The sequence below is a fragment of the Mus pahari genome, chromosome 6 (assembly GCF_900095145.1).
Source record: "Mus pahari chromosome 6, PAHARI_EIJ_v1.1, whole genome shotgun sequence".
NCBI lineage: Eukaryota > Metazoa > Chordata > Mammalia > Rodentia > Muridae > Mus > Mus pahari.
In genome coordinates this window covers 11,026,480-11,041,197 of record NC_034595.1, presented here as the reverse complement: position 1 = coordinate 11,041,197, position 14,718 = coordinate 11,026,480, and the positions used below count along the sequence as shown (strand labels likewise).

Sequence of the window (14,718 nt, the reverse complement as noted above, 5' to 3'; positions counted from 1 at the left end):
ACATTGATTGAGAAAAGAGGAAAATTGAGATATTTTCCCAGTAATGAGCTTGGCAGGTGGTGCTGTCAGTGCCCAAATGAAGCGCATCGAGGGTGCCTGTCAGACCCTCCCCTGCCCCTTGAGATCGCCACTGACCAGGAGGCTATGTGCACAGAATACCTTCTGGGGACATGGCTGCACACAGGGGTATATGATGGGAACATTGCTAATGTAGGGGAGGAAGAAGAAACCCCTTTATAGACATCTTTTTGGTGGTAGGTCTAGGGAATCCATTATCTTCCTGCAGAACCAGGGTGGGAAGCAAGCAGGTGCTAGGAGCCACAGTTGTGGGGGAGGGGAGGGGAGGGCTTCAGGGGAAGGTCACAGCCAACCTTGGCCTGGGGAGGGGCGTCGTGGTGTAAGTCAGAACAGACTCACCTCATCTTTCTGGAGACAGATGCTAGAATGAATGACCTCCACAAAGCTCGGTACATTTATTTCCTTTTAAATTAATGATTTATTTAAAACTATTTTATGTCATATAGGTGTTTGCCTATGTGTAGGTCTATTTACCATGTGCATGCAGTGCCCGGGGCTAGAAAGGGCTTCGAATCCCCTGGGAATGGAGTTACATACAGTTGTGATCAACTGTGTGGTTGCTGGAATGAAACCCAGGTTCTCAGAAAGAGCAGTCAGTTAACCACTGAGCCATCTGTGCAGCCCTATCACTTACGTTTCTGTGAGCAGGAGTGACTTCCTAGTCCTTCTTCCCAACAAGCTGTACCTTTGGGTTTCAAAGATCACGTAGTCGGCATTCTAAATGTGTTTTCTAAGTGTCTGTTGTACACCAGGCTCTATTCTAAGCATTGAAGAGAAGGTGGTAAATACAGTTGATGTAACAAACATGACAGGCAGTGGACGGTTAACAGTTAGGGATACAGGGAGATCACTCAGCAGTGCAAATATGAGGAAACCTAGTTCCCGAGTTTGGATCCCCTCACCCGTGTTAAACAGCGGGATAACAACACATGTCGGTTACCCCAGCAATGTTCTGTCCCTGGGGTAAGTGGGGAGAGTTGTACCCTAGAGCCTGCTGGTCATTTAGCCTTGCTAATCTGTGAGCTCCAGGCCCCGTGATAAAATCCTGTCTCAAAGGATAAGGTGCAGAATGGTTGAGGATTAAACCTATCAGTGTCTACCCACCACGTGCATACCTGCATGCACATGTATGTATATGCACAGACACATACCTACCACACAGACCAATTTGAAGAAGTATGGGGCAGGACGGATTGGGTGCTGGGTGAGACCATGTTTTGGAATATGGTCTGGGTATTCTGGGAACCTGTTTGAGCTGGAGATCTGAAGCTCTTTATACGTGGGAGACACTTACCAGATAGTCCCTGGGGATAGCTATAAAATGTAGCTGCTCAAAACTGGTGCCTGGTAATTGGGTTTACTCTCAGAGAGATGCTGAGTCCTGAGGTGATAGAATCTGCCTGTTGGTGCTCCTGGTTACCTCCTCCTGAAAGGGACATCTCTTGGGTGACATCCCACCACTTCCCTCTGTGCCTTAGGACTTCTGTCTCCTCTAAATTCCTTACCTTGCAACAGCTCTTGCTTCCTTGACTGGTCCTGGTTCCTTCTTTGTTTCTAAGCTGGAACCTTCCTTTACCTCAAGTGCAAGGGAGGCCTCACACCTTCTCCCTCTCTGCCTCTTTGGTCCAGTGTACTTGCTTAAAGTTGAGCTCTGCCCTCATGGCTGACCTTAACATCCATCGAAACCACCTCTGGATGAACTTAGAACTCATGTTGTTGGCCCTGACCATATTCTAGGCATGGTTTCCTCTCATTTAAGCTTCATTTCACCAATCTCACAGATTCCCTTACTCCCATATTTCTGACCCACCTCCCATCCCCAAGTCTCCTCTTTTTCTTGCCTTCTTTACAGCTTTAGGGGACCAAGGCTTTGGTCCTCATTCAGCCTTTTGTTCTCCTATCACCATAACTGTTCTCTGGCCTCCTCTTGGCAACCAGGCTTATCTGTTTGCTCTGTGGCTTTTCCCGGGCTGCCAAAGGATGCTGGAGATGAGTGCCTGTATCATTCATCTGCAGCAGAGATCACAGGTTCAGCCAAGTCCAATCCTCCAAGCTGTGCATTGGGAGTGTGAGCTTCTCACTGATGCCTGGATGCCCCTTGGTTCATTTCTGGTTCCTACCACAGACCTCTAGTCAATTCCACACGAATTCTATCTAGCATCTGTATATCTGCAGAGAAGACTAAAGCCAACTGCTCCAAACTCCTATGCTTCTTGCCCTGCACCTTCTAGCCTTTTTGTTTAGCCTTACTCCATCCTTGGGTAAAGGAATCAGCCTGCCTCTGCATCTTTCTTCTGCAGCACAGCCTATAGTTCCTTTCCAGTTGTCCTGAAACCACTGACTTAGTTGGGGTTACTATTGCTGTGATGAAACACCAGACTAAAAGCAGGCTGGGGAGGAAAGGGTTTATTCCTGAGAACCACTGTTGTCTTAATTTGGGTTTTATTGCTGTGAAGAGAAACCAAGGCAACTCTTATAAAGGAAAACAATCATGGCTGGCTTACAGGTTCAGAGATTCAGTCTGTTATCATCAAGGCAGGAAGCACGGCACCGTCCAGGCATGGTGCTGGGGAAGGAGCTGAGAGTTCTACATCTTGATCTGAAGGCAGTCAGATGATTGTTTCCTAGACAGCTAGGAGGAGATTTTCAAAGCCCACCCCTACAGTGATATACTTCTCCAACAAAACCACACCTCCTAATAGTACCATACCCTGGGCCAAGCATATTCAAACCACCACATTCCACTCCCTGGCTCCCATAGGCTTGTTCAGATGCACGAATCTGCGGGGGCTATACCTAGTCATAACGTAATGCAAAATACATTTAGTCCAACTTCAAAAGTCCCCGTGGTCTATCACAGTCTCAACAGTGTTTAAAAGTCCAAAGTTCATGGCCTCTTCCGAGATTCATCCAGTCACTTGACTATAATTACCTATAAAATTTAAATAAAAAAGCAGATCACATACCTCTAATATTATGCAGGATATACATTACCATTCCAAAACAACATAGTGAGGAAATCCTGGGCAAAACCAAAAGCCAGCTGGGCAAACTCCAAACTCTGCATCTCCATGTCTGATGTCCAACTCTGTTCTGCTTTGTTGACAGCAGCACAATTCTTTCTCTTTGGCTGGTTCCACTACCTTCTAGCAGCTTTCCTCAGTGGGTATTCCATGGTTTTGGCATCTCGAACATCTTGGGGTCTCCAAGGCAACTTTAGTGTTACAGATTCAAATGTCTAGGATCCACACATGGTCTTCTGGGCTCTTCCAAAGGGCGTGGGTCACATCTCCAGCTCTGCCCTCCTTAGCACTCCATCATCTGGTTGATTCCACTCTACTGCTGCTGCTGTTTCTGGTGGTCATCCTATGGTACTGGCATCTATAATTCACTGTAGTCTTCTGCTGCAACTATGCTTCACCAATAGCCTCTCATTGGCTCCCTTTATGGTGCCAAGCCTCAACCTCCCTTCAGTCCTGGGCCATCAACTGCTACTGAGGCTGTACTTTACCAATGGTCTTCCCAGGTCTCTCACAGTGCCAAGCCTCAGCTGCTCTCTGTGACTCCTTCATACCTTCAAAACCAGTACCACCTGGTGACTCTTTTTTTTTTTTTTTAAAGATTTNTTTATTTATTATATNTAAGTACACTGTAGCTGTCTTCAGACACTCCAGAAGAGGGTGTCAGATCTTGTTACGGATGGTTGTGAGCCACCATGTGGTTGCTGGGATTTGAACTCTAGACCTTCTGAAGAGCAGTCGGGTGCTCTTACCAACTGAGCCATCTCACCAGACCGGCACCTGGTGACTCTTATATATTACCAAGTCCAGCTGCAGCATAAGGTATAACCTTGGTTATCTGTGGAGCACAGCTTCTTTGTGCTTATAGAATACATTTCCCAGAAGATTTCACTTCAGTGATGCTGGCTTCTTCTAAATCGCAGCTAATCTTTTAGCTCCAGCTAACTAGCATCAGTTGTCCCAGTAACCTACCCCTTCTACTCTTTACCTTAAAGCCAGAGCACTTGGCTGAAGCTGCCCAGTTCTGCTGCTGGTTGGGGTTGGAACGTGGTCTGCTTTTCTATTACATCATTACTAGCTTTCTGTTTCCCAGTGGCTTTCTTCACTGCCTAAGCCACATTCTTCACCAAAATATCACAAGAACAGTCTCTAGGCCACATAATAAAATTCTTTTCTGAAACCTCTGGAGCCAGGTTTCCACAGTTCATATTATCCTCAGGACCAATGTCTTCCATATTCCTACTAGGGAGGTCCATAAAGCCCCACTTAAACCATTCCACTGCTTCCCAAATCCAAAGTCCCCAAATCTACATTCCTCCAGACAAAAACATGGTCAGGGGGCTGGTGAGATGGCTCAGTGAGTAAGAGCATCGACTGCTCTTCCAAAGGTCCTGAGTTCAAATCCCAGCAACCACATGGTGGCTCACAACCATCCGTAAAGAGATCTGATGCCCTCTTCTGGAGTGTCTGAAGACAGCTACAGTGTACTTACATATAATAAATAAATAAATCTTAAAAAAAAAAAAAAACAAACATGGTCAGGCCTATCACAGCAATACCCCATTTCCTGGTACCAACTTCTGTCTTAGTTAGGGTTTCATTGCTGTGAAGAGACACCATGACCAAGGCAACTCGGATAAAGGAAAACATTCAATTGGAGTAGGCTTACAGGTTCAGTCTGTTATCAAGGCAGGAATCATGGCAGTGTCCAGGCAGACACGGTGCTAGAGAAGGAGCTGAGAGTTCTACGCCTTGATCTGAAGACAGTCAGGAGAAGACTGCCAGGCAGCTAGATGGATGGTCTCAAAGCCCACTTCCACAGTGACACACTTCCTCCAACAAGGCCACACCTTCTAATCGTGTTACTTCCTGGGCCAAGCATATTCAAACCACTACATAAGGGTTTCTATTGATGTGATGAAACACCATTGTCAAAAGTGTCCTGTAACACACACGGGGCAGGAACCTGGAGGTGGGAGCTGAAGCAGAGGCCATGGAGGAGTGCTGCTTACTGGCTTGCTCTCATGACTTGCTTAGCCTGCTTCTTATAGAACCCAGGACTGCCTGCCCAGAGGTAGAACCACTCACAGTGGGCTGGACCCTCCTCGATTGATCACTAATTAAGAAAATACCTTACAGCCAGATCTTAGGGAGGCATTTTCTCAATTGAGGCGCTCTCTTCTCGGATGACTCTTGCTTGTGTCAAATGGACATAAACCTAGCCAGTACAACCACGTTCAGCATTTCTCCGTGCTCAGCATCCTCTGACCACTCCAGCCTCTGACACACTGGAGCCCTTCCCTTCTCCCATGCCCATCTCTATCCAGCCTCAGGTGGATGGTGCTTTTCATTAGCCCTGGAGTCGGAATGGGTCTTTACCCTGGTCCTGGTTCTGACCCATCTGCTGGCCTTCAGCTAGCCAATCTCTTCTCTCTTGGCTTCAGTTTCCTCACCTGTAAAGTGACGTTGGGGTCCCAAACCTAAGAACTCTCGGTCTTCATGGTCAGTGACTAGTGTGCAGGTGCATCTGCTCCGGGGTCTCCTTCAGGGAGGAAGCCATCATTTTTGTCTTTAGTACCAAGGGCTTGTTGGCCTGACATCAAGTCCTAGTCCTCAGGGGACCCCTCAATAACCTTTTATCTTCCTGGAAAGCTTTGGATGTGACTGTTATGAAAGACTTTGCCATGAAGTCCTGCTGACTTAGCTGGCAGGCATTCCCATTATTGTGCCCTGTCACCGTGTAGCAGGAGAGATGTTCGCAGCAGGTCCCAGGTGTCCCACGCAGACGACATCTATAGGTGTCTTGGCTCTGTTGGTCCTGAAGACATTTCAGCATCTTACTCTACAGACATGAGGGACTTCCTGTAAGGCAAGTGTGGGATCCCCATCTGCTTTCAAGTCCGAGGATGTAAGAGATGTGCTGCTGCCTCCAGGGTCCTTCCTTTTACCCCCACCTTTGCTTTCTCAGCAGATTCCATCGTAGACTGGTCCTGATGGTGCCATTCTGTTGGGCCTGTCCCCCCACTGACATGTCTCACTCCACTTAAACTTCTGCATGTCCCTCTGCTTCATCTTCACTCATGGTTCTTCAAATCCGTCCTGGATGTTTTTCCTCTGGGTGAGCATGGGAGCTTATTCGCCTTTGCTGAAGCCTTATTACACATCCTTGGGCTTTGTATTTGTAGATATAAACAAGCAGTTCTAGGGACATAGCCCAGCAGTCCTCTTTCAGAGGACCAGGGTTTGGTCCCAGTACCCACATGGCAGTATGGCTCACCATTACCTGTAACTTCAATTCTAGAAGATTCGGTGTCGTCTTCTGGTTTATGGTGCACCAATGGACACCATATGTGGTACTCATAATACATCCAGGCACTCACTGTGCACATCAAAGAAATGCATCTTAAAAAGTTAAATAGATCTTTCTGACTACATCCTAAGACTTATGACTGCCTATTCTTTACTTGGGACCAAGGCATATACCCACTAGCAACCATGATAGGAGAGGCATTTGTATTTCTTTTCACCTGATGGAAAGCCTTTAGACCTTGGAGAATCATTTAGCAGCACAACTGAGGCTCCAACTGAAGTTTTCAGTTTCATGTATGCATGTGTATGTTACTGTCCTTGTACACTGTGTTCTTGTCTGTAAAGTGTGTGTATGTGTGTTGGGGGGGGTATGGAGGGGGATAAAAATAGATTCGGGGCAGAAGTCAGGAGTCACGGGGAAGAAAAGGGTTAATCTTCTAGAACACGGTTGTAGGTCTCTGGCTTAGTCTGTTTCATATTACAGTAGCAAGATACCCGGTGCAGGGTACTTTATAAAGAAAGCAAGTATGTTTACCTCATAGTATTAGACATTGAAAGTCCAATATGGATGGCTTCTGAGAGGAGTCATAATACATTGGGAAAACAGCAATTGGAAGTGGCTGGGTGCAGAAGAGGCGAGGCCGTGTGTCGGGGGTGGTCTTACTTTACCTACACAGAAGTGATTCAGTCCCCAGAACTTAACCTGGTCAAAGTGGGGCTCTGTAACCTAATTTCTTTTTACCAGGCCTCACCCCATCCCTTAAAGGTTCACGTTCCTCAGCACCACCACACTGGGGACCAAAAAGTTAGTCCTTGGGGACTAACTTTTTTCAGACCATAGCAGTCTCTTCCCTCCAGCGGGACAGGGTGGGGGTGGGACACAAAGTCATCAGGGTGAGCGCACTGAGAAGATGCAGCTCATTGGAAGCCTATGGTGCATGTGCTCTGTGGGAGAACACTCAACAGATTTAAACAGCCCTTTAGAGAGTCTGCCAAGATAGCTGCTGGGTATTACTGATGTTCACAGGGTCTAGGAGGTGGTCAGATGCCATGGGAGGTATTTTTGGGAAGGAAGCAGCAACAGATGGGGCTCTGGGAAGGAGTGATTCATTGGAGAGGGCTTATTGCCTCCCCCATTAGAGTCTCCCCCGAATAGCCACATCCCCACACAGCCTCTGACATGAGCATCCAAGGGTTGTGGTGGTAGGGCTTTGGCACAGTTCTGTGTACACCAAGCTCGTATCTCCAACTCCTTGAAAAGAGCCAAGCCTGGTTTCCATGGTACCCTGCCCAGCCCTGAGGCAACTGTCAAATCCTGTTGGCATCATCTATTTTTAGCAGTTGGTGCTGGGACCTCCAATTTCCCTGTTTTGTCTCCTAAAGGCAGGCCACCTAGGGACCCACTCTGCAGATCCACACTTGGGATCGGCTAGAGCTTGGGAGTGAGCTTACATAACTAAGCTTTCTGCAGAGAGCTGAGGCCTCTGCCTGAATCCCACCCCACCCCAGGCCTTTGTGCTACCTGGTCATGGTTGCTGCTATTGACTGAGTTCCCCCTCTGAGCTAGTGTTAAACTAAAGGCTTGCCTGACTTCTGCTCAGCATTCATCATCCATCTGTAAAGCTGGCACAGAGCAGACCGTCTTACACAGGGAGATTAATCTAAGACTCAGAGAAGTCGGAAACTTTGTACACAATAAAGTAAAAACAAAGTCGGGATCCAAAAGTTGATCTGACTCCAAAGTCTGGTTCTTTGCACTGAACTATATAGGTATACACACAGTAAACACACACACACACACACACACACACACACACACACAGAAAGAGAGCATTTGCCAAACTTGACTTAGGGCATACCGGGACCAAGCTCTTTGGTTGCAGTCATGAGCTAGGTAGACACTGTATTCTGATTAGGGAGACAGACAGACAGACATTTCCCATGGAGTAAGTACTGTGTAGTCAGTCCTCCAGCAGAGGGTGGCCAGGCTCACAGAGGAGAGAGTACCTGAGTGTCAGCGGGGGTGGGTTGTGAGAGGGATATGAATGGACATTGATGTGTCAACAGAAGAGGCAGGAGTTTCCGGAGAGGGAAAGCAAGACTTTAGGACAGGACTCTCAACAGCAGTTGTCTTAGAAGACGTCTCCCTTCCCTTACAAGGGGCATGTGTTGTATAGGACACGTGTGGCCCTGGAGTCCCCTCCACTGAACCCTTCCCAACAGGAATAGAGGTGTTTTTATGGCAGTGCATTTTACAGCATGAGATTCAAGGAAGACGAATTTGTCCTTTCTTTCCAGCCACGCCATGTGTTGTTTTTCCTGTTCTTTACGACTTTGAATCTGGCAAGTGAGAGTCAGGTCTGTGCAGCAGACTTAACACACAGTTGTGGAGGCTGCTGGAGATACTGCAGTGCCCCTGGCTTCCTGCTGGCCCTGTCTCAGAAGGTCATTGCCTGCACCTGGGCCTCATGCCGCTTCAGGTGTGACTGTAAGAGAAAGGAGCAGGGCTGGCTGGAGTCCACGGGTAAAGAACTTGCCCAACACACACAAGGGTTTAAGCCCTGACGTTTACGGAAAAGAAGAACGAAAGGTATAAATGTGATCTGTGGCTGTCTGGGTAACTTTGCAGACCGTCCTTGATCCTTCAGACTTACAAGGGGCTAACTCGTGGTTACAAAGCAGGAAGGGAGCTCTGGGCTTCTACCTCCACCTGTGGTGGGACAGAGAAGAGTCTTGTGGTCTGAGGAAGGATAGCAGGCTTCCAGAAGCCCACCTGGGAACGTCAGCAGCGAGGGGCAGGGGAACGCTGCCTGTCAGGGGCAGGGGGAGACTTGGGCTGACCCCCAAGGCAACCTCCAGTCATGGTTGTGAGCTGTATGGGCTCCAGTCTGGATGAAGAGGAAGGGTGATCCCCTCCTGCATGTAGGTAGAGGTGGTGCTTGCTGTCAGTTTGGGTTGTGATGGGCCTTGGGTTGGGGACACTGACACTAACAACAATGAGCTTGAATCCCACCACAGCCTTTTCACTCTCCTATCACCAAACCTGAATCCCAAGTGTTCTTTCCTTCCTTTATTCCCATGGGTGTGATTTCTTCTTCAGATCCCTCCTGGCTCTGATTTCAGGCAAATTAGATATTCCTCTCTAAGCCTAGGACATTTCTAGGTACTAGACCTTGAATTGCATAACTTAGCCTTCATAGCAAGGGCTCCATGGACAGAGATTTTTAGACTTGCTTTAACCTCTGAGCTTCAGTGCTCCCCATGAGGACCTGGGCAGAACTTAATGAAGTTCTGCAGCTAGCCTATGCCGGTAGTACTTGTAGAACTGATGTTCTGGTAGCACAGATGGGCTCTGCCAGGATCACATCCCACATCTTGATCTATGGAAAGGGCTTTGCCAGATGGACTGGGATGACAGATTCAGACAAGAAATCACCTTGCCAACACCCACGGGAGAGCTGGGTTCGGTGTCTTGCCATTTGAACTCAAAAGCATGCATCAGTCTGCCTGCGGTGACTGGTTTAATGGTCTGTGGAGGAGCTTAGCGGCTGTGTGCCTTGGCCTTCACTGATGGATGCTCTGCTTTATTTAGCTAAGATGCAGGTGAACATGCCAGACGGCGGTCTTGCGCCTGCCGGATATGGGCTCTCAGAGATGTTCATGGCATATGATTTTCTGAATGCCAGGTCTTTTGTTGCTCTGGTATTCAAGCCACAGGGAGGGGGATTCCTGTGGGATGCCGTCCCAGTGATCAGCACCTGCTAAGCCTTTGCGGCTGTGAAGAAAGCCGGGTCATTTTTGAGCTGGTCAGACACGAGATAAGCTTTATCATCTCTGCTTCAGGATCACAGATAGATTTCTCGTCAGCTCTGATGGAACCACCAGCCCTTGTTCTGAAAAATCCCCTGGGTCAGAGAGCTTAGACTACTGATTTCACTTTGACTCCTTTTTCAGCTTCAGATATTTTATGGACTCTGTCTTGGCAAGCCCTGCTTTAGATGCAAAGGATGAAGCCTCCGTGAAGATTGATAAAGGGAACCCCATTAGCGGTGTGGCCCCAGGGCAGAGCTGGCTGCTGCTCTCATGAGCATCTGGCAAGCGTCCCCCTTACATTAGCCCCAGGTGTGGACGTTTGGCCATCTCACCTCTTGGACTAACCCATAAACCCTGGAGTTGCTTGAGGTTTTGTAGAGCTCACATAGAGCTGAAGACATTTTAAGATCCACAGGACATCCTCCTGTAGAGTAAGTACTAAGTACTGAACGGCACACTTGACACATCTGTGAAACCAGTGCTTTCAGATGGAGCTGGTGGGTCTTGTGTGACCCCTGGCTATCAGCTTCATTCATTTAGTTCTTCCAGCATTGTCATGTGCAGTCAGAGCTGAAATTCGGGCCAAGGAAACCACACAAGTTGGGCTTGGATCAAGATGAGAGCTTAACAGTAGAGGGAGAGGGAAGATGGGCTTGAACATGATCTACTCAGACTAATGGTCAGGAAACAGGAGAAAGAAGGGAATGGAACTTTAAGCTGTGGGTGTCAGGAGCTGCTGGGACTAGAAGGCTGGCCGGGGGAGAACTTGATGTGCCTGGGAATGGTGAATGCATTAAGTACAGGTTTGGTCCCAGACGTTAGTGTGATGCTTGGCAAGAACATAAGTATGCTCCTGTTCTCTCTGTGGCTGTCCTTCCCAGAATGAGATTATTGGGGGTTTTCCTGCATGGCTAAGGGCAATGGTGAGGTCTAATTCTTGTTCTCCAAATTCCTAATCAAAATTGCCGAGCTCGGAACCGAGGATGTAGGATGGGTGTTGGCATGGTTATGTAGGCTGCAGGAAGCTCTGGACTGGGCACTCCCCATCACACAGGATGGGTGTGGTCATGGGTACCTGTATTGCTAGCACTCAGGAGATGGAAGTAAGATGATCACAAGTTTGTGGTCATCCTCGGCTACCAAAGGAGTCTGAGGCCAGCCTGGAATACATGAGAGCCTGTCTCAGAACACGAAATAAACATACCTAGTTGGCAAACAGTGAATAAATCCAAAAAGGATAATCCTCCCACACTGGATAATAATCTTGTTAAAATAAAAGGCTGTTCAGAAGGATGAAAGAAAATGACATGCACGTCCCTACCACCCTTGACCCCCTCCAAAAAAAATCCCCTACAAATATTTCTGGACATACCTTGATAGAAAATAATAATTTTCTGTAAACAGGATCCTACCTGATTTCTTATTCCTACCTTAACATTGTGCTGTGCGTCTCTTGTCACACCAGTAAATATCAGCCTACATCCTTTTAAAATAGTAATGCATTACACAGATGAGCCATTTTTGAATCCGTCTTTGTTGATGGACATTTAGGTCATTGCCAATTCAGAGCTATAAACAATGAGATGTAGCATCCCAGCCATGGTTCCTTAGAGAGAGGCGCCCTACTGTGGCGATCTGCTTTTGTTACCCAGTCTAGGCAGGGTAGAGATGCCAGAGGCCCACATTCTCCTCTCCTTAGCACAGTGTGCACGCTTATTGTGTTCTAATTCATCTGTTATGTGCTTTTTTGTGTTTCCACACCCCCCTCCTCCCACACTGTCCTCTTGGGCTTTGTGGTTAGGTGTGGAGTACGCTGTGCTCATTCAGCCCCGCCCTTTCTCATTAGTAACATGTGCACAGTGTAGATTGCTTCTGCAAGCCCCAGGTAGTCAGCAGAATTAGCGTCTGTTTCAGAATAGCTGGAGAGAAACCTACTTTGCCTGTTCCATTCCAGTTCTTTTTATAGCAGTGAAGCTCCAGTATGTATTGAGTTAGTTACAGTGATAGTGAACATGTCTATCCCCCTTTTAAAAAACAATTCACACTTTGGGTTTGGGGAGATGGCTCAGCAGTTAAGAGCACTAGCTGACTTTAGTCCCTGGCACCACATACTCATAACCCTCTGCAGCCTCAGTTCGGGGGCTCCAACAGCCTCTTCTAGCCTCCTTGGGCACCAAATACACACATGGGTCACAGATGTAAATACAAGCAGAACACGCACACACATACACACACACACACACACACACACATAATAAAATTTTCTGAAAGTCACACTTACTATTTCTCAATCCAGGAAGCGCATGCTAAGTACCGCACCTGGACCCTCTCACAGGAAGCAGAAACCCTCAGCCCCGTGGTCCCTCTCCATTAGGGTTTGGTCTAAGAGACTCACAGCGCAGATAGCCCCTGACTCATGGAAGCTTGGCTTTATGATGCTACAGAAATGATAAGCACTCAGAAGAGACGAGACTTCAGGTTGTGATTTTTCACCTTTCCCGGATTGTTGGTTGCTAGTGCTTGTCTGTCTTGAGATTCCCAAGGATAACCACGTAATCACAGGCATAAATAACTAACACTCTGTGGTCTGCTGTGTAGCCAGGCAGCACATGCAGGCCAGAGTGATTACGTGCATCTTTAATTTACAGTGTTTGCTGTTTTACATGAACGTACCTACCTGGGCGATGTTTCTCTAGAGTGTTCTCATATGTAGCTTCCTATAGAAGTTAGACTACTGAGCATATAATCAATTTTGATATAAATGTTTATATGAGAGAAAAGGCTTTGTAACCTCCTTAGGCAGATAGAACTGAATTAGGTTTTCTGGTAAATAAGAGGAGTATCTAAAATGTCCTTCCTGGCCACAGCTGAACCATCTCCTTCTCCCATCAGTGGTGGGGGTTCAGGAGTGTAAAAGAATGAAGGAGGCCAGGGACTTTGTTTTCCTGATGTCAGAGTTGAGGGTGTTAGAACCACAGGTTGGTATGTAATCAGAGTTTAGCATGGAGTTTGTAATTTTAGATAGATTAGTGGAGGCCTGGAATCACTGGGGAAGAGCGTTTGCAACACCAGGAACTCAGAATTTTTAGAAGGGCCTTTCACATCAGTTTCTTAGGGGTCTTAAAAGCTTTCTGGCCTCTTTTTAAAAAACTTTGGGAAACTGGTTAATAGAAAAATACACTTACATGTACAAGCACATTATTTATTTGTTTTTCTTTTTCTTCTTACATGTGGTATGTATGTATATGTATATGTACATGTATGTATGTTTGCATATATGTGGGCACACATGGAGGGTTGATATCGCTTTGATACCTCACTCATTGAGGCAGGGTCTCTCAATCAAACCCGGAGCTCACTGATACTGATAATCTCATCAGTGAGCTCACTCTGGGAATCCCCTCTCTGTCTTCCTAAACTGGAGTTACAGGTAGCCATTAATACCTACCTGGCTCTTCTGTAGGTTCTGGGGATCCAAACTCTGATCCCCTGGAGCAAACACTTTAAATGTTAATTTATTTTCATTTAATGTGTATAATGTTTTGCCTGAATCTGTATGTCATACGCCATGTGAGTACACCATGCACAGAGGTCAGAGAGGGTGTTGGATCCTCCTGGAATTGGAGTTACAGATGAGTGTAACCCCTGTGGGTACTGAGAATCTTACCTGGGTTCTCAGGAAGAGCAAGCAACTGGCGTTCCTGCTGAGCCTCACCACACACTGAACAATTTCCTCAACTTGAGCGAAGACTTTTTTCCCATTCATTTTATTCTTTTTACATCCCAATCACAGCCTCCCCTTCTCCTCTGAGAAGGAGGCAGTCCTCCCTGGGTACAAACCCACCTTGGCATATCAAGTCACTGCAGGACTAGGTACATCCTCCCCTACTGAGACCAGACAGAGCAACCCAGTTAGGGGAACAGGATCCACAGGCAGGCAACAAAGTCAGGGACAGCCCCTGCTCCAGTTGTTGGGCGACCTGCATATCTGTTACATACGTGGATGGGGTGGGGCTAGGCCCAGTCTTCGTATGTCATTTGGTTGGTGGTTCAGTCTCTGGGTCTGGGTTAGTTGACTCTGTTGGTCTTCTGTGGAGTCTCCATCTGCTTCAGGTTCAGTCCTTCCCTCAGCTCTTCTACAAGACTTCCTGAGTTCCATCTAATGTTTGGCTTTATGTCTCTGCGTCTGTTTTGGTCAGCCACTGGGTGGACCCTCCCAGAAAACAGTTATGCTAGGCTCCTATCTGCAAGTATAGCAGAGTATCATTATAGTGTCAGGGATTGATTCTTGCCTATAGGATGGGTTTCAAGTTGGCCCAGTCATTTGTGATCAAAGACTTTTAAAAAGTATATCTTGGGCTGGTGAGATGGCTCAGTAGGTAAGAGCACCCGACTGCTCTTCTGAAGGTCTGGAGTTCAAATCCCAGCAACCACATGGTGGCTCACAACCATCTGTAACAAGATCTGACTCCCTCTTCTGGAGTGTCTGAAGACAGCT

At 47.2% G+C, this 14,718-nt stretch overlaps 1 protein-coding gene across 1 annotated transcript in view; it reads left to right on the top strand.

The window, feature by feature from the left end:
- Positions 1–14,718, top strand: part of Epb41l4b (erythrocyte membrane protein band 4.1 like 4B) — a 151,908-nt gene that overhangs the window by 40,362 nt on the left and 96,828 nt on the right.